This window comes from Macaca fascicularis, chromosome X, assembly GCF_037993035.2.
Source record: "Macaca fascicularis isolate 582-1 chromosome X, T2T-MFA8v1.1".
NCBI classification, from domain to species: Eukaryota; Metazoa; Chordata; class Mammalia; order Primates; family Cercopithecidae; genus Macaca; species Macaca fascicularis.
The window spans coordinates 145,149,865-145,173,553 of NC_088395.1; the positions used below are offsets into that span (position 1 = coordinate 145,149,865).

The window sequence follows — 23,689 nt, forward strand, 5'->3', positions numbered from 1 at the left end:
CTAGTGGAGAAAATTAGTCCATAGAGACGGGAGGGAACTAAATCGTGTTTCACACAACAGTTATTGGCTAAACCAATGCTCTTTAACCCATGCCCTGCCATGTTTCCTGTGTTCCCTCCATTCAATAGGGATACAGATAATTGGTGGTGAATACAACATTCAGAATACAAAGTCTGCTGTGGGGTCCTGACGAAGATAGGCAAAACAGCAAATGTTTGGTAGTCTCTCTTTTACTCCTCAAAACACTCTCCTAATGTGAGTATTATTTTTTCCAATTTGATTGATGAAAGCATGGAGGCCCAACAAGAATAAGTTAACTCGACCAAGGTTATACAGGTAGTAAGTGGCAGAGCCATGATTAAAATTCATGTCTCACTGGATACAAACTGTTTGCTCTCAACCACACCACCACACTACTCTCCTGGTTTGAAACTCTGGCCTGGAAATTTTTCATTAGTTTTGAGTTCCTTGGATAGGTTGAAGTTATCTCTCAGTAGGGTCTCTGGTTTGGCAGATGAACTATCTTCGTTTCTGAGGCAGTACAGATAAATTCCACCCAAAGAAACATCAGTCTTCAACTCAGGAAGTCTAAAGACCACCTTGCCTCTAACCCTAAGCAAGGGGTCTGTGCACTGCCTTTCTGCTTTCTTGAGTTTGATGATTTGTTTCTTCCTCTCCACTTTGGTACTCTGAAGCAATGTCCTCATCCTGCACCAATACACAAGAAAGAGAGACTAGGAAAGACGAGGCTTGGCTTGCCCATAATCAGGTCCATAACGGGTAGATACTTCAGTGAGGCTCAGTTGGGTTTCTTGACAATGACAAAGTAGGTTGGAAGACAGCGATGGAGACAAGCCCAATAATAGCCTAGGTTGTTTTGCCAGTGGCCTGAAGCCAAACAAGCACCATAACAGGGCCAGCACCAGATACTGTTTCTTTAAGAATTAAGGGCAGAGAGTGGGTTTGTGGGAGGCCAGTAGGATGGCACTTTGTCTAGGAAAAAGAGGATGCTTTTGACTATGATGTATATTTGAATAAAATACATGTCGTAAAATGGAGACAAGTCACAAAGACAGGAGAACCAGCAGAAATAAGACAGAAAGAACAAAGGCCTTGATGGAGTGACAACACAGAAATCAGCTGTTATTTCCTTTGCCTGCTGCTCAAATGGGGGTGATTATTTGTAATTGTGGGTTTAAATTACATTGCGTCCAGGTTCTTCAAGAAGCTAATGTGGTATGAATGTAGGAGGTTTACAATGAGAAGATAAGTGAGGGTTGGCTGAGACTCAGTCCTAGGGATCAAGGGCATGGGTTCCAGTCTCAGCTGTGCATTGACTGGATGCATGCCCTTGAGTTAGCCAACTCTGCTCTTTTTGGATCAATTTTCTCATATAAAGAAATAAAGGAATTCGACCTAGATCACTAGCTTTCAAACTGTGTTCCTCAGAACCTCCTCAAGAACCACTCTAAGGGAGGTAGGGGTGTGCATGATTCAGTATCTCCCTTCCTTTTACCCCCCTTTTCAAGCAGGGATTCTGTGGTAAAAATAGTTTTGAAAACCAGTGAATTCGATGATCTGTAGGGTTGTCCAAGCACTGAAATTCTGTGGTCTTCACATACTATGGGCATGCATCCAAGAGTGGACTAAACCCTTGAGACTCTTGTAACTGGATGATAAATTATATATGCAAAAGTACACATTTTTGGAAGAAGTGTTCATAGCTTTCATCAGATTCTCAAGAGTCCATGATTACTGCTAAACGGGATTTCATAAGGCCCCATATGCTCTAAATCAATTACACTGTAATCAAGATTCAGTAAACATTAGGATATTAGTATGTCTACAAGGAAAGAAGAAAAGAAAGGAAAAGTAAAGAAGAGTGAGAGAAAGATCAGCCCACATCTAATCGATCAAATCAGAAGTAGAGAAATCATCAAAAACCACATACAGGCGCTTCATAGAGGAGACAGGAAGTATTGTTCAAGCTAATTAGACCATGTTTGTAGTGAGAAGAAACAATTAATATATCCATGACACAATATCAAAACACATAAATGATTTCATGGTATTCAGAGAGGCCTGGCATAGCTGCCGGGTGCTACTTTGTAAAAAGATGAAGAATGAACAGACACAGGAATAGATTTACTTTTCATCTTCAAATCAGACATATGTTCAATTCAAGATGAAGAAAGCAGATGGGAGTTAAAAGTTCAGACTTCAGAAGCCAGGTAGCATGATGCCTCCAGCTTTGTTCTTTTTGCTTAACATTGTCTTGGCAAGGCAGGCTCTTTTTTGGTTCCATATGAACTTTTAAGTAGTTTTTATCCAATTCTGTGAAGAAAGCCATTGGTAGCTTGATGGGGATGGCAATGAATCAATATATTATCATGGGCAGTATGGCCATTTTCACGATATTGATTCTTCCTATCCATGAGCATGGAATGTTCTTCCATTTGTTTGTGACGTCTTTTATTTCGCTGAGCAGTGGTTTGTAGTTCTCCTTGAAGAGGTCCTTCACATCCCTTGTAAGTTGGATTCCTAGGTATTTTATTCTCTTTGAAGCAGTTGTGAATGGGACTTCACTGGTGATTTGGCTCTCTGTTTGTCTGTTACTGGTGTATAGGAATGCTTGTGATTTTTGCACATTGATTTTGTATCCTGAGACTTTGCTGAAGTTGCTTATCAGCTTAAGGAGATTTCGGGATGAGACGATGGGGTTTTCTAAATATACAATCATGTCATCTGCAAACAGGGACAATTTGACTTCCTCTCTTCCTAATTGAATACCCTTTATTTCTTTCTCCTGCCTGATTGCCCTGGCCAGAACTTCCAACACTATGTTGAATAGGAGTGGTGAGAGAGGGCATCCCTGTCTTGTGCCAGTTTTCAAAGGGAATGCTTCCAGTTTTTGCCCATTCAGTATGCTATTGGCTGTGTGTTTGTCATAAATAGCTCTTATTATTTTCAGATAGGTCCCACCAATACCTAGTTTATTTAGAGTTTTTAGCATGAGGGGCTTTTGAATTTCGTCAAAGGCCTTTTCTGCATCTATTGAGATAATCATGTAGTTTTTGTCTTTGGTTCTGTTTATATGATGGATTATATATATTGATTTGCATATGTTGAACCAGCCTTGCATCCCAGGGATGAAGCCAACTTGATCGTGGTGGATGAAATTTTTGATGTACTGCTGGATTAACTTTGCCATTATTTTATTGAGGATTTTTGCATCAATGTTTATCAGGGGTATTGGTCTAAAACTCTCTTTTATTGTTGTGTCTCTGCCAGGCTTTGGTATCAGGATGATGCTGGCCTCATAAAATGAGTTAGGAAGGAGTCCCACTTTTTCTATTGATTGGAATAGTTTCAGAAGGAATGGTACCAGTTCCTCCTTGTACCTCTGGTAGAATTCGTCTGTGAATCCGTCTGGTCCTGGACCTTTTTTGATTGGTAGGCTATTAATTATTGCCTCAATTTCAGAGCCTGTTATTGATCTATTCAGAGATTCAACTTCTTCCCGGTTTAGTCTTGGGAGGGTGTAAGTGTGTCCAGGAATTTACCCATTTCTTCTAGATTTTCTAGTTTATTTGCGTAGAGGTGTTTATAGTATTCTCTGATGGGAGTTTGTATTTCTGTGCGATCGGTGGTGATATCCCCTTTATCATTTTTTATTGCATCTACTTGATTCTTCTCTCTTTTATTCTTTATTAGTCTTGCTAGTGGTCTATCCATTTTGCTGATCTCCTCAAAAAACCAGCTGCTGGATTCATTGAGTTTTTGAAGGGTTTTTTGTGTCTATCTCCTTCAGTTCTGCACTGATCTTAGTTATTTCTTGCCTTCTGCTAGCTTTCGAATGTGTTTGCTCTTGCTTCTCTAGTTCTTTTAATTGTGATGTTAGGGTGTCAATTTTAGATCTTTCCTGCTTTCTCTTGTGGGCATTTAGTGTTATAAATTTACCTCTACACACTGGTAAAAATGTGTCCCACAGATTCTGGTATGTTGTGTCTTTGTTCTCACTGATTTCAAAGAACATCTTTATTTCTGCCTTCATTTCCTTATGTACCCAGTAGTCACTCAGGAGCAGTTTGTTCAGTTTCCATGTAGTTGTGAGGTTTTGAGTTAGATTCTTAATCCTGAGTTTTAATTTGATTGCACTGTGATCTGACAGACAGTTTGTTATGATTTTTGTTCTTTTACATTTGCTGAGGATTGCTTTACTACCAACTATACGGTCAATTTTGGAATAAGTGTGATGTGGTGCTGAGAAGAATGTATATTCTGTTGATTTGGGTTGGGGAGTTCCATAGATGTCTATTAGGTCTCCTTGGTCGAGAACTGGGTTCAACTCCTGGATATCCTTGTTAACTTTCTGTCTTGTTGATCTGTCTAATGTTGACAGCGGGCTGTTAAAGTCTCCCTTTATTATTGTGTGGGAGTCTAAGTCTCTTTGTAGGTCTCTAAGGACTTGCTTTATGAATCTGGGTGCTCCTGTATTGGGTGCATATATATTTTGGATAATTAGCTCTTCTTGTTGAATTGATCCCTTTACCATTATGGAATGGCCTTCTTTGTTTCTTTTGATCTTTGTTGGTTTAAAGTCTGTTTTATCAGAGACTAGAGTTGCAACCCCTGCTTTTTTTGTTTTCCATTTGCTTGGTAGATCTTCCTCCATCCTTTTATTTTGAGCCTATGTGTGTCTCTGCACATGAGATGGGTCTCCTGGATACAGCAGACTGATGGGTCTTGATTCTTTATCCTATTTGCCAGTCTGTGTCTTTCAATTAGGGCATTTAGCCCATTTACATTTAAAGTTAATTTTGTTATATGTGAATTTGATACTATCATTAAGAAAATTGCTGCTTATTTTGCTCGTTAGTTGATGCAGTTTCTTCCTAGCATCGATGTTCTTTACAATTACACATGTTTTTGTAGTGGCTACTACTGGTTGTTCCTTTCCATGTTTAGTGCTTCCTTCAGGAGCACTTGTAAGGCAGGCCTGGTCGTGACAAAATCTCTCAGCATTTGCTTGTTTGTAAAGGATTTTATTTCTCCATCACTTATGAAGCTTAGTTTGGCTGGATATGAAATTCTGGGTTGAAAATTCTTTTCTTTAAGAACGTTGAATATTGGCCCCCACTCTCTTCTGCCTTGTAGTTTCTGCTGAGATATCTGCTGTTGTCTGATGGGCTTCCCTTTATGGGTAACCCGACCTTTTCTCTGGCTGCCCTTACTATTTTTTCCTTCATTTAACCTTTGGTGAATCTGACAATTATGTGTCTTGGGGTTGCTCTTCTCGAGGAATATATTTTTTACTTCCTGAATTTGAATGTTGGCCTGCCTTGCTAGGTTGGGGAAGTTTTCTTGAATCATATCCTCAAGAGTGTTTTCCAAATTGGTTCCATTCTCCCCGTCACTTTCAGGTACACCAATCAAACTGAGATTTGGTCTTTTCACATACTCCCATATTTATTGGAGGCTTTGTTTGTTTCGTTTTACTCTTTTTTCTCTAAACTTCTCTTCTCACTTCATTTCATTCATTTGATCTTCAATCACTGATAGCCTTTCTTCCACTTGATTGAATAGGCTGCTGAAACTTGTGCATGGGTCAAGTAGTTCTCGTGCCATGGTTTTCAGCTCCATCAGATCATTTAAGGTCTTCTCTATGCTGTTTATTCTAGTTACCCATTCATCTCATCATTTTTCAAGATTTTTAGCTTCCTTGTGATGAGTTCTAACATCCTCCTTTAGCTCGGAGAAGTTTGTTATTGCCGATCTTCTGAAGCCTACTTCTGTCAACTCATCAAGGTCATTCTCTGTGCAGCTTTGTTCCGTTGCTGGCGAGGAGCTGCGATACACTGGATGAGAAGAGGTGCTCTGGTTTTTAGAATTTTCAGCTTTTCTGCTCTGGTTTCTCCCCATCTTTGTGGTTTTATCTACCTTTGGTCTTTGATGATGGTGACCTACAGACGGGGTTTTGGTGTTGATGTACTTTTTGTTGGTGTTGATACTATTCCTTTCTGTTTGTTAGTTTTTCTTATAACAGTCGGGACCCTATGCTGCAGGTCTGTTGGAGTTTGCTGGAGGTTCACTCCAGACCCTATTTGCCTGGGTATCACCAACAGAGGCTGCAGAACAGCTAATATGGCAGAACAGCAAATGTTGCTGTCTGATCCTTCCTCTGGAAGCTTTGTCTCAGAGGGGCACCTGGCTGTATGAGGTGTCAGTTGGCCACTACTGGGAGGTGTCTCTCAGTTAGGCTACTCAGGGGTCAGGGACCCACTTGAGGAGGCAGTCTGTCCGTTCTCCAATCTCAAACTCTGTGCTTGGAGAACCACTGCTCTCTTCAAAGCTGTCACACAGGGACATTTAAGTCTGCAGAAGTTTCTGCTGCCTTTTGTTCAGCTATGCCCTGCCCTATACTACAGGGCTACAGTAAGCAAAACAACATGGTACTGGTACCAAAACAGAGATAGAGACCAAGAGGACAGAACAGAGCCCTCAGAAATAATATCACACATCTAAAACCATCTGATCTTTGACAAACCTGACAAAAACAAGAAAAGGGGAAAGGATTCCCTATTTAACAAATGGTGCTGGGAAAACTGGCTAGTCATATGTTGAAAGCTGAAAATAGATCCCTTCTTTACACGTTATACAAAAATTAATTCAAGATGGATTAAAGACTTAAATGTTAGACCTAAAACCATAAAAACCCTAGAAGAAAACCTAGGCAAATACCATTCAGGACATAGGTATGGGCAAGGACTTCATGACTAAGACACCAAAATCAATGGCAACAAAAGCCAAAATTGACAAATGGGAGCTAATTAAATTAAAGAGCTTCTGCACAGCAAAAGAAACTACCATCAGAGTGAACAGGCAACCTACAGAATGGGAGAAAATGTTTGCAATCTGCCCATCTGACAAAGGGCTAATATCCAGAATCTACAAAGAACTTAAACAAATTTACAAGAAAAAAATAAACAACCCCATCAAAAAGTGAGTGAAGGATATAAACAGACACTTTTCAAAAGAAGACATCTATGCAGCCAACAGACACATGAAAAAATGCTCATCATCACTGGCCATCAGAGAAATGCAAATCAACTCGACAATGAGATATCATCTCACACCAGTTAGAATGACGATCACTAAAAAGTCAGGACACAACAGGTGCTGGAGAGGATGTGGAGAAATACGAATGCTTTTACACTGTTGGAGAGAGTGTAAACTAGTTCAACCATTGTAGAAGACAGTGTGGGGATTCCTCAAGGATCTGGAACTAGAAATACCATTTGACCCAGCCATCCCATTACTAGGTATATACCCAAAGGATTATAAATCATGCTCCTATAAAGACACATACACACGTATGTCTATTGTGGCACTATTCACAATAGCGAAGACTTGGAACCAACCCAAATGTCCATCAATGATAGACTGGATTAAGAAAATGTGGCACATATACACCATGGAATACTATGCAGCCATAAAAAAGGATGAGTTCATGTCCTTTGGAGGCACATGGATGAAGCTGGAAACCATCATTCGGAGCAAACTATCGCAAGGCCAGAAAACCAAACACCACGTATTTTCACTCATAGGTGGGAATTGAACAATGAGAATGCATGGACACAGGGTGGGGAACATCACACCCCAGGGCCTGTTGTGGGGTGGGGTAGGCGGTAGGGATAGCATTAGGAGAAATACGTAATGTAAATGATGAATTAGTGGGTGCAGCACATCTACATGGCACATGTATACATATGTAACAAACCTGCACGTTGTACATGTACCCTAGAACTTAAAGTATAATAAAAAACAAAAAAGAAAAAAAAAAGTTCAGCCATCAGGAATAGAATCCCCATTTGACTTTCTTGGTACATAGTAGGGACCTCACGAAACACTTGCTGATGGATTAGGAGACTGTCCCAAATCACCCACTGGTAGGAAAATTAAACTCTTTCAGGTTCTAGAGTCTTTTTTCATGAGTCAGAAAAACCCTTAACTTACTTCCTGAGCATCTGTTAGAACCCCACTCCTGACAAGGCCCTCTGACCACTCCCACCGGTGGACAGCTCTCAGCATTCTACAGTTGCAGACCTGTGTGCAGCAGTTTGAGGAACATATCACCTGTCCCTTCACACCTGCCCTAGAGGTTACTGTTTGCTTTGCATTGACTAGCCATTATCCAGAGAAGTGACTCCTGAAGGGATGTGGCCAGTGTGACTCCCCTGGTTTGGCTTAGCACTTGCCTCTGACTTTCTCTTTGACCCCACCTTGCCACCGCAACACATGCCCCACAAAAACCTTATTGGTACTTGCCACCTACTACCTTAGGTTGTCAGACTTATTTGCTATGCAGTTATCTGACCTCCCCTATTACATTGCATATGCCATGAGAACAAGGAGAAAATAAAGCAAACACAATCTTTTTCTGTTTTAGTGAGTCTCACTATGTTGCCCAGGCTAGTGTTGAACTCCTGGGCTCAAGAAGTACTTCTGCCTCAGCCTACTGAGTAGCAAAATAGAATCTTCATGGTTAGTGTTTTGCTTACCGAAAGTCCTATTTAATTTGTCTTCTTTGTCCTATTTCTAAGCATCCTATTTGAATGTTTAAAAAAGCAGTGTCATTAACTGGAAAAGTATTTCTATTCTACTATATAATAGCTTTTAGTGTGGTCCCGATCAACTAGCTATGCCTCAGTTTCATCATCTGAAAAATGGGGACAGTAATACTGCACTCATATATACACTTAACAAATACTTGTTGAGCAGCTACACTCAGCCAGGCAGTAGGCTAGGAGACTGACTTGAACTGTTTAAATAAAAGGCAACTGTAGATTCTTCTTCCATTAAGTCTTCAGTGTATGAAGAGACTTAAACATTAAGCAAGCAATGTAGGAGTTGACAAGGAAGTTCCAAGGATACTACAGAGACATACAGCAACAGAAAAATCGGTTTAGACAAGTCTGTAGAGAAAGAAGGATTCACTGTGAGGAGAAGAGGCCTACAACAGAAACAGGTTGAGGGAGAGTTTTCCAAGCAGAGAGAAAGCAAATGCAAACAAAGGATCTGTGGCCTGAGACAACTTAATTCTAAATCAGAAATCAGCAAACAATGGCTTATGGTACAAATCTGACCCCCCACTATTTTCCTATGTCCTGCAAGCTAAAAATAGTGGCCAGGTCTTCCAGGGATCACAGAAATTTTGGCAGAGTAAAAGTCTATTTGAAATCTAGGATTTTTAAAATATCCAGAGTGGGGGATCAGGTGCCTTAGAGATAAGGGGCACGGTGGATATTTATCCTTTCTTTTTCCATAGGACACTTCAGACATCAAACAATAAGTAATTCCAGCTGTCTTAGTCGACTTGTGTTGCTATAAAGGAATACCCAAGGCTGGGTAATTTGTAAAGAAAATAGGTTTATTTGGCTCACAGTTCTGCAGGCTGTACAAGAAGCATGGTGCCAGCATCTGATTCTGGCAAGGACTGCAGGAAGTTTCCACTCATGGTGGAAGGTGAAGGGAAGCTGGTGTATCACATGGTGAAAGAGGGAGCCAGAGAGACGGGAGGAGTGCCAGGCTCCTTTCAACAACCAGCACTTGCGGGTAGCTAACAGAGTGAGAACTCACTAATTTATGGGGCTGGGGAGTGCCACAAAGCCATTCATGGGAGATCCAGTCCCATGGCCCAAACATGTCCTACCAGGCCCCACCTCCAAAACATGAGATTTGTAGGGAACAAATATCCAAAGTACATCACCACCTATGCCAGGAGACATGTACAATAGGTAGCTTGGAATGTGAATAAACTTCCTGAGAAGAGGTCAGCCAGCTGTTCCATACACACCTGACCCCTAACCTGATGAATTCCCAGGGCAGGTTAAGATCCTTGCCCTGTTGATGAAAGAATGATGAAAGAACAAAAGGAGGACATCCCATTTCCTTGGCCTAAATGGCCTCCCCAGGATATGCCTCTCACCTCCACTTCCTTTACCCCTTCAGGTCTTCATTTAGATGTCAACTCCCTTACTCATCTCTCAGGCTGTGTTAGGGGCCCCTGCTCTGGGCTGGTACACTTTCTATCATGTGGTATTGCCATCTATTCACCTACAACCTTGCCTCCTTTAGAGAACTGACTGAATCCATCTTGTGCACCACTGTATCACCAATGCATAGCACAGTGCTTGACACAAAGGATGGACTTGAAAAATGTTTGCTAAATTAATGAAGGAATAAGTGAATGGATGCAAGGGTATCCGGTACACTGACAAGGTAATGAACATCCAGGTGTCCTTCTATATTCTCATTTAAGTCCAATGTTATGGAGCAAGTGGTTTCTTGAATTCTTTCACCAAGCATCATTCAAATGGGCCTGTCATTAAAAATTTCACCATGAGCAGGGAGGTTCCAGAATGATTCGAGACTCAGGACTGGCTACACAGTTTGTGGGGCTCAGTACAAAATTTAAAAAATGAAATGTCCCTTGTTCCAAAATTAGGAATGTCAAGATGGATACAACAGAGCATTGAACCAAGCACAGGATCCTTCCATGTGTGGTGGCCTGTGTGACTACACAGGCCAAACACCCATGATGCTGGCCCTGAACAAAATCCAGAAGTCCCTTTGATATTTATAGCCCATAAAAGGGAGTATTAAAGAAAATATGTTTTTATTTTTGGTGTTTTGATGAATGAAAGCTTTGGTTTTTATTTTGTTTTAAATTTTGACATATCAAATCTATCAGTCATTTTCTTTGTGATTTCTGCTTTGGCTTTAAATACCCCTGTGATAGTTAATATTGAGTGTGAACTCGACTGGATTAAAGGATGCAAAGTATTGTTACTGGGTGTGTCCATGAGGGTGTTGCTAAAGCAGATTAACATTTGAGTGAGTGGACTGGGAGAAGCAGACCCACTCATGGAGAATCTCTGCTAGGGCAGTGCAGAAGGGAAATGTGGGGTCAGAGCCACCCCTCTCACAGAGTTCCCACTGGGGTATTGCCTAGTGGAGCTGTGAGAAGAGGGCTACCGTTTTCAGAACCCAGAATAGGAGATCTACGGACGGCTTGTACTGTGCACGTGGAAAAGTCACAGACACTCAATGCTAGCTGTGAAAGCAGCTAGGGCAGGGGGCTGTGCCCTTCAAATTATTTGCTTCCAGATACAATGGGCATACAGGCATTGGGTAAATACACCCCTTTCAAATGGGAGAAACTGGGCAAAACAAAGGCACTTTGTTTGTGCCCTTCAAAGCCACAGGGACAGAGCTGCCCAAGTATGTAGGAGCCCACCTCTGGTATCAGCGTAACCTGGATGTGAGGCATGGAGATTGGTTAATGCTGGAATGGGTTAAGACTCTGGGGGACTGTTGGAAGGGCATGATCGTGTTTTGAAATGTGAGGACATGAGATCTGGGAGTGGTGAGGGGTGAGATGATATGGTTTGGCTCTCTGTTCCCACCCAAATCTCACCTTGAATTATAATAATCCTCATCTGTCAAGGGAGGGACAAGGTGGAGATAACTGAATCATGGGGGTTGGTTTCCCCCATGCTACTATTGTGATAGTACGTTCTCATGAGATCTAGTGTTTTCATAAGGGGCTTCCCCCTTTGCTCAGCAGTCATCATTCTCTCTCCTGTTGCCCTGTGAAGAGGTGTCTTGCACCATGATTTTAAGTTTCCTGAGGTCTCCTCAGCCATGTGGAACTGTGAGTCAATTAAACATCTTTTCTTCATAAATTATTCAGTCTTGGGTATGTCTTTATAGCAGCCTGAGAACAGACTAACACAACCCTCCAAAATTGCTCCCTACCCCCCAAAATTGTTAAATATTCCACATTATTCTGATATTTACTATTTCATTTTTTTTTATATTTAACTCTTTAATATAGCAGGAATTCACTTTGTCTATGATGTAGGGTGAGAATTTAATTAGATTTTGTCCCTTAATGGGCAGAAAATTAATTAATACCATTTGTTGAACACTCCATCCCTTACCCTTTGTGGTTCCTCCTGATTTTCTTGGCTTAAAAAAATTCATTGCATACTAAGCTCAATGCACACAATTTAAACGTAAATTTCTCATCTTCTAAAAAGGAGAACCATTAAGAATAAACAATGTTTTGTGATACTGAACTCACAGGTGGCAAGTCTTCCAATGTTACAGACCCTTAAGGAAGTAAAGTAAAACTGGACAAGGAGGCTACGGCAAAGAAAGGCATGGATAAAGGGAAAGAGGCCTAAAGAAGATGGACAGTCCTGGGGGAAGGGTGGATTAAGACAACAGGGAAATCAACGTCCATGACATCTGGGTGGAGAGACTCAAGACACAATTTTAAATACAAGCCATTTGATCCAACTGCATAATGTCTTCGGAATTTATCCCTTGGCAAAGGTCAAGACAAAATACAGTAAACAGAATATAAGGCTATAACGGGATTTATTTATAGCCACAGGAAAATACAAGGCTGTACCTTGTGGAGGAGATGAAATGGAAACTAAGGCAGTCTATAACTGATCATCACTCAATTAGTATGTTTGTAAAATTTCCTGGAAGCGCGAAACTAAAATGAGAAGAGGCAAACTGGAAACAGTGCAGTGAGCGGTCATTCTAGTTCCTTCCTTTTCCAGACGACAAAACTAAAGCTCTCCACTGTGAAAATGCTTCCCCTAATTCGGCCAGCTACTACGTTCCAGAACCCAAACTCGACTTCATATCTCCTAACTCTGCTTTTTCTATTTCATCTTGATGCCCCTCAGGAACGTGATTAAAATAAAATAAAAATAGACTTCTTGCAAGTTCTGACAATTATTACATAGCAAGAAGATATGAAGGTAAAGATTAATTCACCTGTGTGTGATGGAGATTTCATTTAATTTGTTAGTTTAATATTAACTTTTAGGGATAATGATTAATAAACCAAATCACAAGGGGATATATCCATTTCTCCCATACTTTTAAGGAAATATAAGTTGCAAAATTTAGTGGCACTTTCTTGACTATGCAATCCTACTGGGTCATAATACAAAACTAGTTATACCTTTTCCAAACCAAGGAGAAGTGAAATGAAATTGACTTTTCTCCCTCCCTCCTTTTCTCCCTTCTTCTCTCCATCCCTCTCTACTTTTTATTTCCTTTTTTCTGTCTTCCTCCTCTCCTTTCCTCCCTTCCAGGCTTTCATGGACTCAAACATCTTTTCTCTTTCCTGACCAAGTGCTACAACAGTGCCAAGTACTGTGAAGAGAGAGTAGAAAAGATACAGTCATGTTAAATAGAGAATGCCACGAGGGAGGGTTCTGACATGCAAATAATGAGAAACAACAGCAAAGCAGAAGCTATAGTGAAAAATGTATGCTTCAAGAAGTTCTCATGCTGCATTTTTCAGCTCCATCAGGTCTTTTATGTTCTTCTCTACACTGGTTATTCTAGTTCGCATTTTGTCTAACCTTTTTTCAAGGTTCTTAGCTTCCTTGGGTTGTGTTAGAACATGCTCATTTAGCTCAGAGGAGTTTGTTATTACCCACCTTCTGAAGCCTCCTTCCGTCAGTTCATCAAAATCATTCTCCATCCAGTTTTGTTCCCTTACTGGCAAAGGGTTGTGATGCTGTACCTTTTCAGAGTTTGCTGATGTTGATGCTATTCCTTTCTGTTTGTTAGTTTTCCTTCTAGCAGTCAGGCTCCTCAGCTGCAGGTCTGTTGAGGTTTGCTGGAGGTCCACTCCAGACCCTGTTTGCCTGGCTATCACCAGCAGAGGCTGCAGAACAGCAACTATTGCTGCCTGATCCTTCCTCTGGATGTTTCGTCCCAGAACGGCACCCGCCAGATGCCAGCCAGAGCTCTTCTGTGTGATGTGTCCATTGGCAGGAACTTTTAAGTCTGCTGAAGCTGCACCCACAGCAGCCCCTTCCCCCAGGTGCTCTGTCCCAGGGAGATGGGGCTTTTATCTATTAGTCCCTGACTGGGGCTGTTGCCTTTTGTTCAGAGATGCCCTGCCCACAGAGGAGGAATCTAGAGAGGCAGTCGGACTTGCTCAGCTGTGGTGGGCTCCGCCCAGTTTGAACTTCCCAGCAGCTCTGTTTACACTGTGAGCATAAAACTGCCTACTCAAGCCTAAGCAATGGTGGACGCTGATTTTCTGAAAGAGGAGTAGGCAATTTTTAGACAAATGGAGACTGAGAAAATTACTTGAGGAAGAGGAAATGGCATATGTGAAGACAAAAAAGTTGTAGAAATAATATATCCATTCAGTTTGTTTCTCTCACTAGAATGTAAATTCTATGAAGCGCCTGTTGTCTGTATTGTTCACAGCAATATACCCAGTATCTAAACAAGTAGCTGGCACACAAATATCCACTGAGTGAATAAATGCTTTTTTCTGGAGCTAGAAATATTTTGGATGACTAGAAAATAAACAGAGTTGATAAGAGTTGAAACTGGAGAGAGAGGAGTAAAACAGGCCAACCTTTGTATGTCATACTCAGGAGTTTGGGCTTTATTCTGCACAGACAATGGAGAGTCACTGAAAAACTCGAAAAACAGAAAAGTGACACAGTCAACTGTGTGTCAGAAGACTTCTTCTGTAGTATAGGTAGTAGGAAAGATGGAGGAGAGGGATTGATTGGAGGTAAGGAATTCTGTTGGGTTATTGCTGTAACCTTGAGATAACTGGAGCCTGAACTGAGGTAGTGGCAGTGGGGATGGGGATACATTTATGGAGCAAACTCAAGAGAACTTTGGGATAGGACATATCTAGAGAGATAGGTGACAGAATGAAACATCTAGGCTGGCTACTAGGTTTCTGATTTATCTGGTTGTATCACTTACAAAAATTTGGAATACACAGGGCAAAGCAGTTTGTGGAGAAGAATCGAATAGGACATAAAATTGCAATATAGCTTGTATAATGTCTGAAAAATAAAATAAGATTGTGGGGTGTCACATTTATGAAATTTCTCATAAGATAGTATGGTGCGTTTTTCTTACTAGTGTTATAGTTTTATAAGAACACTGGCTCTGAATCCAAAATGGAATGTATTAGGAATGTGTTTTAATTAGCACACCACTACAGCAAATTAGAGAGTTGAGAGCTTGTCATTGCCTCCCATGTATAACAGGCAGCAAGGAACTAAATTTAAAATCTAACACCAATGGAAATCCATAAAGCTACCTGACTTAACAACTATATTCACACAGCCATTGTCCTTTGTTGGCAGGCAAGCAGCTCAAAGCGAATCAATCAAACCTATTTTTGATTGGCTGACTCACCTACCCTAACAGCTGTGCACGAAAATGGCAGCAATCTTAGACTAAAATAAGTGAAGCTATAGAGAATTGAGTGTGTGTGTATGGACACACCCCGGATGCTATGCTGCATGTACATGCCATCTACACCTAACACTATAATGCCAAAGTGAAGAAAAGGAAAGGAAATTCACATTTTGTGAACACACTAACTATGTTTTGGGCACTTTACATCCACCATGCCTATTTATTCCTCACAGGAGGCTTACTGATAAAAAGGCAGATATAATCTATTAAATTTTTAGTTTCAGGAGTGCATGAATGATGTCTTTTTTTTTTTTTTTTTTCCTCTCGCTCTGTCGCCCAGGCTGGAGTGCAGTGGCCGGATCTCGGCTCACTGCAAGCTCCGCCTCCCGGGTTCACGCCATTCTCCTGCCTCAGCCTCCCGAGTAGCTGGGACTACAGGCGCCTGCCACCTCGCCCGGCTAGTTTCTTTTTTTTTTTTTTTTTTTTTTTTTTTTGTATTTTTTGGTAGAGACGGGTTTTCACCGTGTTAGCCGGGATGGTCTCTGTCTCCTGACCCTCGTGATCTGCCCGTCTCGGCCTCCCGAAGTGCTGGGATTACAGGCTGGAGCCACCGCGCCTGGCCAAATGATGTCTGTTTTATTCGCCATTGCAGCTACAGTGCCTAACACAATGTCTGGCACATGGTTGTCACTCAGTAAGTATTTTAAAAAATAATTAAGTGGAGGAAGAGAAGGAGGGTAGGTATCAAGACCTATTTTACAGTGAGTCATACAGTTAGTAAGGGACATAGCTGGGATTGATACGCTCTTTGTTCTCGGACTCTATGCTATTTCTGCACTGCCATATTGTTCTCCACAATGACATAGGAGGGAGATAAAGAAGAAGAACAATATGTCACTCTGTGTGGAGATTGGTAGGCTACAGAAACAGTATCAATTCAGACACTCCTAAAAACAGCCTTGCTGAAAAGCTTTTGACCCAGAGCCCGTCACGCTGCTTCTAGTTCAACTGTTTCCAATTATACCTAATTCACCTACAGGAGAAACTTATCTTCTCACAAAGCATCAGGGGGACCCACGATATTTGCTAGTGATTAACAAAAAAGTCATCTAGGAGTTAATCACTTCCAAACTGGCCTTCATCTGCCTGAGTTTCCATCAAGCCTTTCAGATTCTCCTAAGTTCCCAATTATTCTCCATACTTTTTTCAGCAACCAAATACTATTTCCAAATATGACAAAAAATAAAATGATTTTAGGCACTACAGTTGAGAATTTATAGATAAGTGTTACATTTAGATGCTTAATTCAAATAACCACACAACGGTAGCACTTAGTCTTTTAACCTTTCAGCAAACTCATTGGCAACTTGAGTAAGAGTAAAATTCAAAAACCTGGTCTCTGCAGTTAACAAAGATTAAGCGGGTTCATGATGAACTGTATTTTCCGAAACTTCAGAAGTTAAGTGTTTCTAAGTAATGAAAAAGAATATATGCAAATCTGGGGAGCACTGACCAACGTGGCCCACAACACCAAGTGTTCCCTGGTGAGAAATGGGACAGGGTATTGCCAAGGGCCTGCAGTCAAAAATAGATTGAATTCCTGGCTCCTCTACTTATTAGCTGTATGGCTTTTGGCAAATAAACTATCCTCTCCAGATCTGTTTCCTCTGTTAAATGGGAACAGTATCTACCTCAAAGGAATATTGTTAGAATTAAATATGTTACATGTAAAGCAGTTAACTCAGTGTCATGTACATAGTAAGTGCTAATAATGGCTAGGGGTTTTTGTTTTTTAGTTTTGTTTTTAATGGACAAATAATAATTGTACGTATTTATGTAAAACTATCTACAGATTCTCCAATTTAAAAATTTGGTTGTCTTTTTTAATTGACTTGTAATAGGTTTTCATAAGTCCCTTGTCAGATATATGGTATACAAATATACTTTTTTCATTGTGTAGGTTTTCTTTTTACTTTTGTTTTATTTTTAAGGTATATTTTCTTTTTAATTGTCATATAATAATTGTACATGTTTATTGGATACAGGGTGATGTTTTGATACATACATATACATTGTGTAAAAGTCAAATCTGGGTCAATAGTATGTTCATCACCTCAAACACGTGATTTCTTTGTGGTATGAACTCAAAATCCATGATTTTGAAGTATACAATACATTATTGTTCACTGAGCACTCTACTGTGCAATAGAACACAAACATTTTATTACTTCCAACTGTAACTTCATACCCATCGATCAACCTCTCCCCAACAGTGGTTACTCAAGCCTTGGTAACCACTATTGTACTCTCTACTTCTATGAGATCAATTTTTTTAGATTCCACATGTAAGTGAGATCACATCATGTTTGTCCTTCTGCACTTGGCTTATTTCACTTAACATAATGCCCTCTAGGTTCATCCATATCACACATGACAAGATTTTATCTTTCTATGGCTCACTAGTATTCTATTTTGTGTGTGTGTGTGTGTGTGTGTGTGTGTGTGTGTGTGTGTATATGTGTATATATATATAAAATCTCACATTTTTCTCTATTCATCCATTGATGGACATTTAAGTGGATTCCATATCTTGTCTATTGTGAATAGTGCTGCAATGAACATGGGAGTGCAGATCTCTCTTCAATATGCTTATTTCAATTTCTTTGGATATATACCTAGTCATGGGATTGTTGGATCATATGGTAGTTCTATTTTTATTTTTTTGAGAAGTTTCCATGCTGTTGACCTATACTAATTTACATTACCACCAATAGTTTATAAGGACAGAGTATCTCTCTGTTGCCCAGGCTGGAGTGCAGTGGCACGATCTCGGCTCACTGCAAGCTCTGCCTCCAGGGTTCACGACATTCTCCTGCCTCAGCCTCCCGAGTAGCTGGGACTACAGGCGCCTACCACCATGTACGGCTAAATTTTTTTTTTATATTTTTAGTAGAGACGGGGTTTCACCATGTTAGCCAAGATGGTCTTGATCACCTGAGCTCATTGTCCGCTAGCCTTGGTCTCCCAAAATACTGGGATTAGAGGCGTGAGCCACCGCGTCCGGCCCTCACCAGCATTTTTTATTTTTTGTCTTTTTCATAATAGCCATTTTAACAGGGATGAGATGATATCTCATTGTAGTTTTGATTTGCATTTATGTGATTAGTGATATCGAGCATTTTTTTCATATGCTTGCTAGCCATTTGTATGTCTTCTTTTGAGAAAAGTCTATTTAGATCTTTTGCCCATTTTTTAAATCAAGTTTTTTTTTCTTTTGCTATTCAGTTTCTTATATATCCTGAATAATTTACTTAATTATTTTTTTCTAGGTAGAAGCCTTGTCAATTTTGTTTATTTTTTCAAAAAGCTCTTAATTTTGTTGAGCTTTATAATTTGTTTAGGCCCTATTTGTTAGTTTTGCTTTGATATTTAACATTTCTTTTCTTGTACTCATTTTGGGTTTAGTTTGCTTTTGTTTCTCTAGCTCCTTGAGGTGCAATGTTAGGCTGTTAACTTCAAATATTTCTACTTTTTAATGCAAGTATTTATTGCTTAAACATCTCTCTTGGAGCTGCCTTTGCTATATTCCATAGGCTTTTTGTATGTTGTGTTTCCATTTTCATTTGTCTCAAGAAATATTTAAATTTCTTCATTGACCCATTGGTTGTTCAGGAGCATGTTGTTTAATTTCCATGAATTTGTACAATTTCCAGAGCTTCTCCTCTTATTGATTTCTAATTTCATTCCATTGTGGTCAGAAAATATAGTTAATATGATTTTCATTTTTTAAAATGTTTTTAAAACTTACTTTGCAGCATAACATATGACCTATGCTGGAGAACGTTCCGTGTGCTGTTAAGAAGAATGTATATTCTGGTGCTGTTAAATAGAATGTTCTGTAAATGTCTGTTAGGTCCATTGAATCTGGAATGTGGTTTAACTCTAATGTCTGTTTGTTAATTTTCTGTCTAGATAATCTGTCCATCGCTGAAAGTGAGTTGTTTAAGTCCCTTACTATTATATTGCAGTCTGTCTCCCCTTTTAGATCTATTAATTTTTGCTTGATACATTTTGGTGCTCTGATGTTGGGTGCATGTATATTTGTAATTATTATATCTTCTTTCTGTGTTCCCCTTTATCATTATATAATTGCCTTCTTGGCAATTCTTTTCACATTTTTTGACTTAAAGTTTATCTTGTATCATATAAGTTTAGCTACTCATGTTCTATTTTGTTTTCTATTCGCAAGGAATATATTTTCTCCTTCCTTTACTTTCAGTCTATGCCTGTTCTTACAGGTTAACTTGAGTCTCCTGTAAGGAGTATATAGTTGGGAGGTAATTAGGATTAGATAAGGTCATCAGGGTATAGCCCCCATGATATGACTGGTAGCTTTATAAGAAGAAAAGAGATCTGAGTTGAAGCACTCTTGCCATCTCACCATGTAATGTCCTCTGCCATGTTGTGATTCACCGAGAAGGCCCTTACCAAATGACAGAACCATGCCCTTGGACTTCCCAGCACATAGAACTGTAATACATAAATTGCTATTGTTTATAAATTACCCAGTCTGTGGTATTCTGTTACAGCAGCAGAAAACAAACTAAGACAAGGGATCAGAGGCCAGGAGTCAGGTGAATGCAGAATTGGATAATGCAGGACAGAGCAAATTTGGGGAAAATAAAGGAAACTAAGGAAACTATAATGTTAACAGAACTGGGTTACCTGTGACTTTTCACTATTGGGTGCTTGGTACATAATGAGTTAATTAAAAGAATATGAGCAGGATATATAGTGGAGCTATCTGGCTGGTGTGATTTTATTCATTTTATAATACAGCCTACAAGGATCCCATGACCCTGGAAACAAGGGCTCAGGCAAGATTGCCACCCTGCAGAAGCCGCATCTCTATAATTCAGCCAAGTAGCTACTATTTGACCTGATTGTCAACAGTCTTTTCACTGAGTCGTTATCTCCTCTTTCTGGTTCTAAGTCTTTTATTCTCAAATATTTAAATAAAGTTAGGAGAATTCAACTCCATAGGAAAAGCAAGGAAAGACAAAAAGTCTAACACTATATCAAATGGCCACAATACGTGTTTTGTAATCTAACAACTAGGATTACGGTTACATATATTACATCAGTAGATATTTACATTCATCATAGCTCAGTAAAGGAGCCTGTGAGAATTAGCATATTCTATGGATTGGCATCAGCATGGTGCTGAGCAATGGAGAAGACACATAGCTGAATCATATGCGGTACCTGTTTTCCTGGAATTCCTATCTACTGCAATCAAGTGCGTTACAGGCACCCTAATTTTTAAACCCTAAATCAGAACACATAGTGGGACTGAGGACTTCAATTTTTCTTGTGGTGCCAGAGGCAGTCTGGAAAGTAAAGTTTGGAGGCTGAAATACTGAAGTTTCAGGGACACTTTGATGGTTGTGCTCAGGGACTGACTGACAAGCTTCATCCTTCTGTGCCATTCAGATGAATTGCTTCAAGCAGCCTTGGCTGATTTTTCAATGGAAAAACAATAATGAAAGCAGTAATACTCATGTGCATGGCACTTCACTGTATATAGAGAGCTTTCACATGCATTATCTCCTTTGAGTTTCACAGCAAGCCTGTGACATGTGCAAGGAAGGCATTACTATCTCCATTTTCCAGTTGATGGCACAGGCTCAGAAAGTGAGGTTAACTGTCTTGTCCAAGATCATGTACATAGAAAAGGGCAGAACTGGAATCCAAACTCAGGATTTCTGATTCCCAGCTCTTCTACTACACCAGAGTGTTAAAGAACCAGAGAACTGTAAAGAAGAAAGGCCTTCCGTATTACCGGGGGCTCTAAGAAGGTTCCTTGGAGTGTAGATAGGATTTGAACTTCAATGAGAAGAATGGGTAGTTCTTTTGTCACAGATCCAGAGGAAAGAAAGGGCCCTGGAGAAAGAATGGTGTGAGCAAAAGATGGCCAAAAAAAGCACGGGGGACGACATCAGCACTGAGAGCAGTTCACTGGGGCTACAGGGCAACAAAATAAAAGCAGCCTTGAGAATGAGGGTAAGAGGAAAGTTGTGAAAGACTTTGACATTTAGGGCAGAAAAGACCAGACCTTTGTGGTCTTTGGAAGCTATGGAAGATTTGAGATGATCAGAGTTCAAGGTCACTATGTTGTGTTTTAGGGAGCCTAAGCTGGCAGCAATGTGAATATACTGGGGAAGTGGCAGTTTGGCCTATATAGGAAATGGAGCTTGAGGGAGTTGCATAAGACCAAGCATATTAGATTTTGAGCCCCTGCTCATTGGACACTTCTCACTTTCTCTTAACAGAAAAACAAATTGAAAACCTGAATTGCGTTAGTGTCCATTCATTGACAACTGCTGTTTTCAGTCTGGTCTTGTGACACTGCATTACTTTTGTTATGCGCTGGACTCAGGAATGCTCCTGGCCCCTTGTGACCACCTGAAACAAAGCTCACATTCCTCTGACCTTTCAAGTAAATCAGTGTTAATAAATACGTTCACTCTGTAAACATGTGAGAGCTTTCAACAGCTCTATTTTAAAGAATAGTTTTAAAAATTGTGAATTGCAAAGACATGCAACAAACCTAAGTGTTCATCAACCAATGAGTGGATCAAGAAAATGTAGTATATATACACCATGGAATACTACTCAGCCATAAAAAAATGAACAAAATGTCTTTTGCAGCAACTTGGATGGAGTTGGATGCCATTATTCTAAGTGAAGTAACTCAGGAATGGAAAACCAAATACCATATGTTCTTACTTGTAAGTGAAAACTAAGCTATGAGCATGCAAAGGCATACAGAGTAATATGAGCTATAAAGTCTCAGAAGGGGGATGGTAAAAGGGGGACAAGAGATAAAAAATGATATATTAAGTACAATGTACACTACTCAGGTGATGGGGGCACTAAAGTTTCAGACTTCACCACTATACAATTCACCCATGTAGCCAAAAACCATTTGTACCCCAAAAGCTATTGAAACAGAAAAGTTTCAAGATATTTGTGTGAGTTTTCTGGAAAAAAGGGCCATTGAAAATGGATTAAGGTGAGTTGTCAGCAGATAGATGGAATGACATTTTACACAAAGAAAACAGGCACAATAACAATAACACATTTGAGACTTGATTGTTGAAATTATAGTCCTTTTCTCAGTGGTGAGATGGAATAAAAGGTCAGAGTCACCATTTTCTCCACAGAATGCTGCTGAAGTTATAATTTTAATACGGATGGATTCCATAAATAAAAAGATGTTTCACGGTGTTCTATAAACTAGCTTCTGTTAGAATAGCAAATGTTCAAGTCATTTAAGATACTATGACTCAGTGCACATTTAAGATAACCAAAATGCTAACAAATGAACTCTTTCAACCTGAATATAAGGAATGTAGAGAGGGGTAGTTTTGGAAGGTCCAGAAACTTTCTTCACATGATGAACACTGGCCCAAAAGCACTGCCTGGATAACAACATGAGTGATTCTCACTTCATGTGGTCTGGCCGGTACTTCTTCACCTACCAAATATATTAAATGCAATTCATTTCCTTGACTTATTTTAAGTGTTTATACTTCCCTTAAAGGACTATTTCAACTTTCAAAATATACTGTGTTATAACATGAGGAAGGCATTGAAATGTCATCTTTATATAGCTCTGGTAAATAGTGGGAGCTTTTGCCATCAGTCTACAAAATCTTAAATGATCTTGCCTATGACTTGCTACTTAATAGGTGAGTAGAATCAATACTAATTTGATGGACAGTAATTCTTCACATGAAAATACTGTGGGAAAAGGTTTCTTTTTGCCACAGCTTGCAAATTCCTCACAATCACCTTCCATTCCTAAGAAATTGGCCTTTGCACCACAACTGTCTTCATATACTTGCTCATGAATATCTGGCCTTAATTGGTAAGAACATACCTATACATGCACAGGTATCAAAATATATTTGGCTGAGGAGCCTGACTTTAAAGAAACATGGAGTAATGAAGGAGGGTAGCACAGATGAAATGTGAGAAATGGGAGCAGAACTAGAGAAAAAGAGATGAAGAAGTAACAAAGAGATGGACAGAGCTGGAAGAGACAGTCTTACCTTCACTGTTCTCATAAATTATTTAAGCTGGTTTACCATTCCAACGTTTAAGGTAATTGACAAAAGCCAAGCTGAAGTCTTGGACCCGTACTGGCCAAAATGTTAGCCACTAACTATATGTGGCCATATAAATTTCACTGTACATTAATTAATATCAAACACAATGAAAAATTCAGTTTTTTATTCAGATTAGCCACATTTCAAGTGCTCAAGAGTCATATGTGACGAGTGGCTATCATATCAAATAGCAGCTATCATAGCAAAAAGTGTGGACATAGAGCATTTCTATCAACATA

At 39.8% G+C, this 23,689-nt stretch overlaps 1 protein-coding gene across 4 annotated transcripts in view; it reads right to left on the reverse strand.

Moving 5' to 3' along the window:
• Positions 1-23,689, reverse strand: part of FGF13 (fibroblast growth factor 13) — a 588,802-nt gene that overhangs the window by 326,354 nt on the left and 238,759 nt on the right. The gene's annotated exons all lie outside the window — the stretch shown is intronic.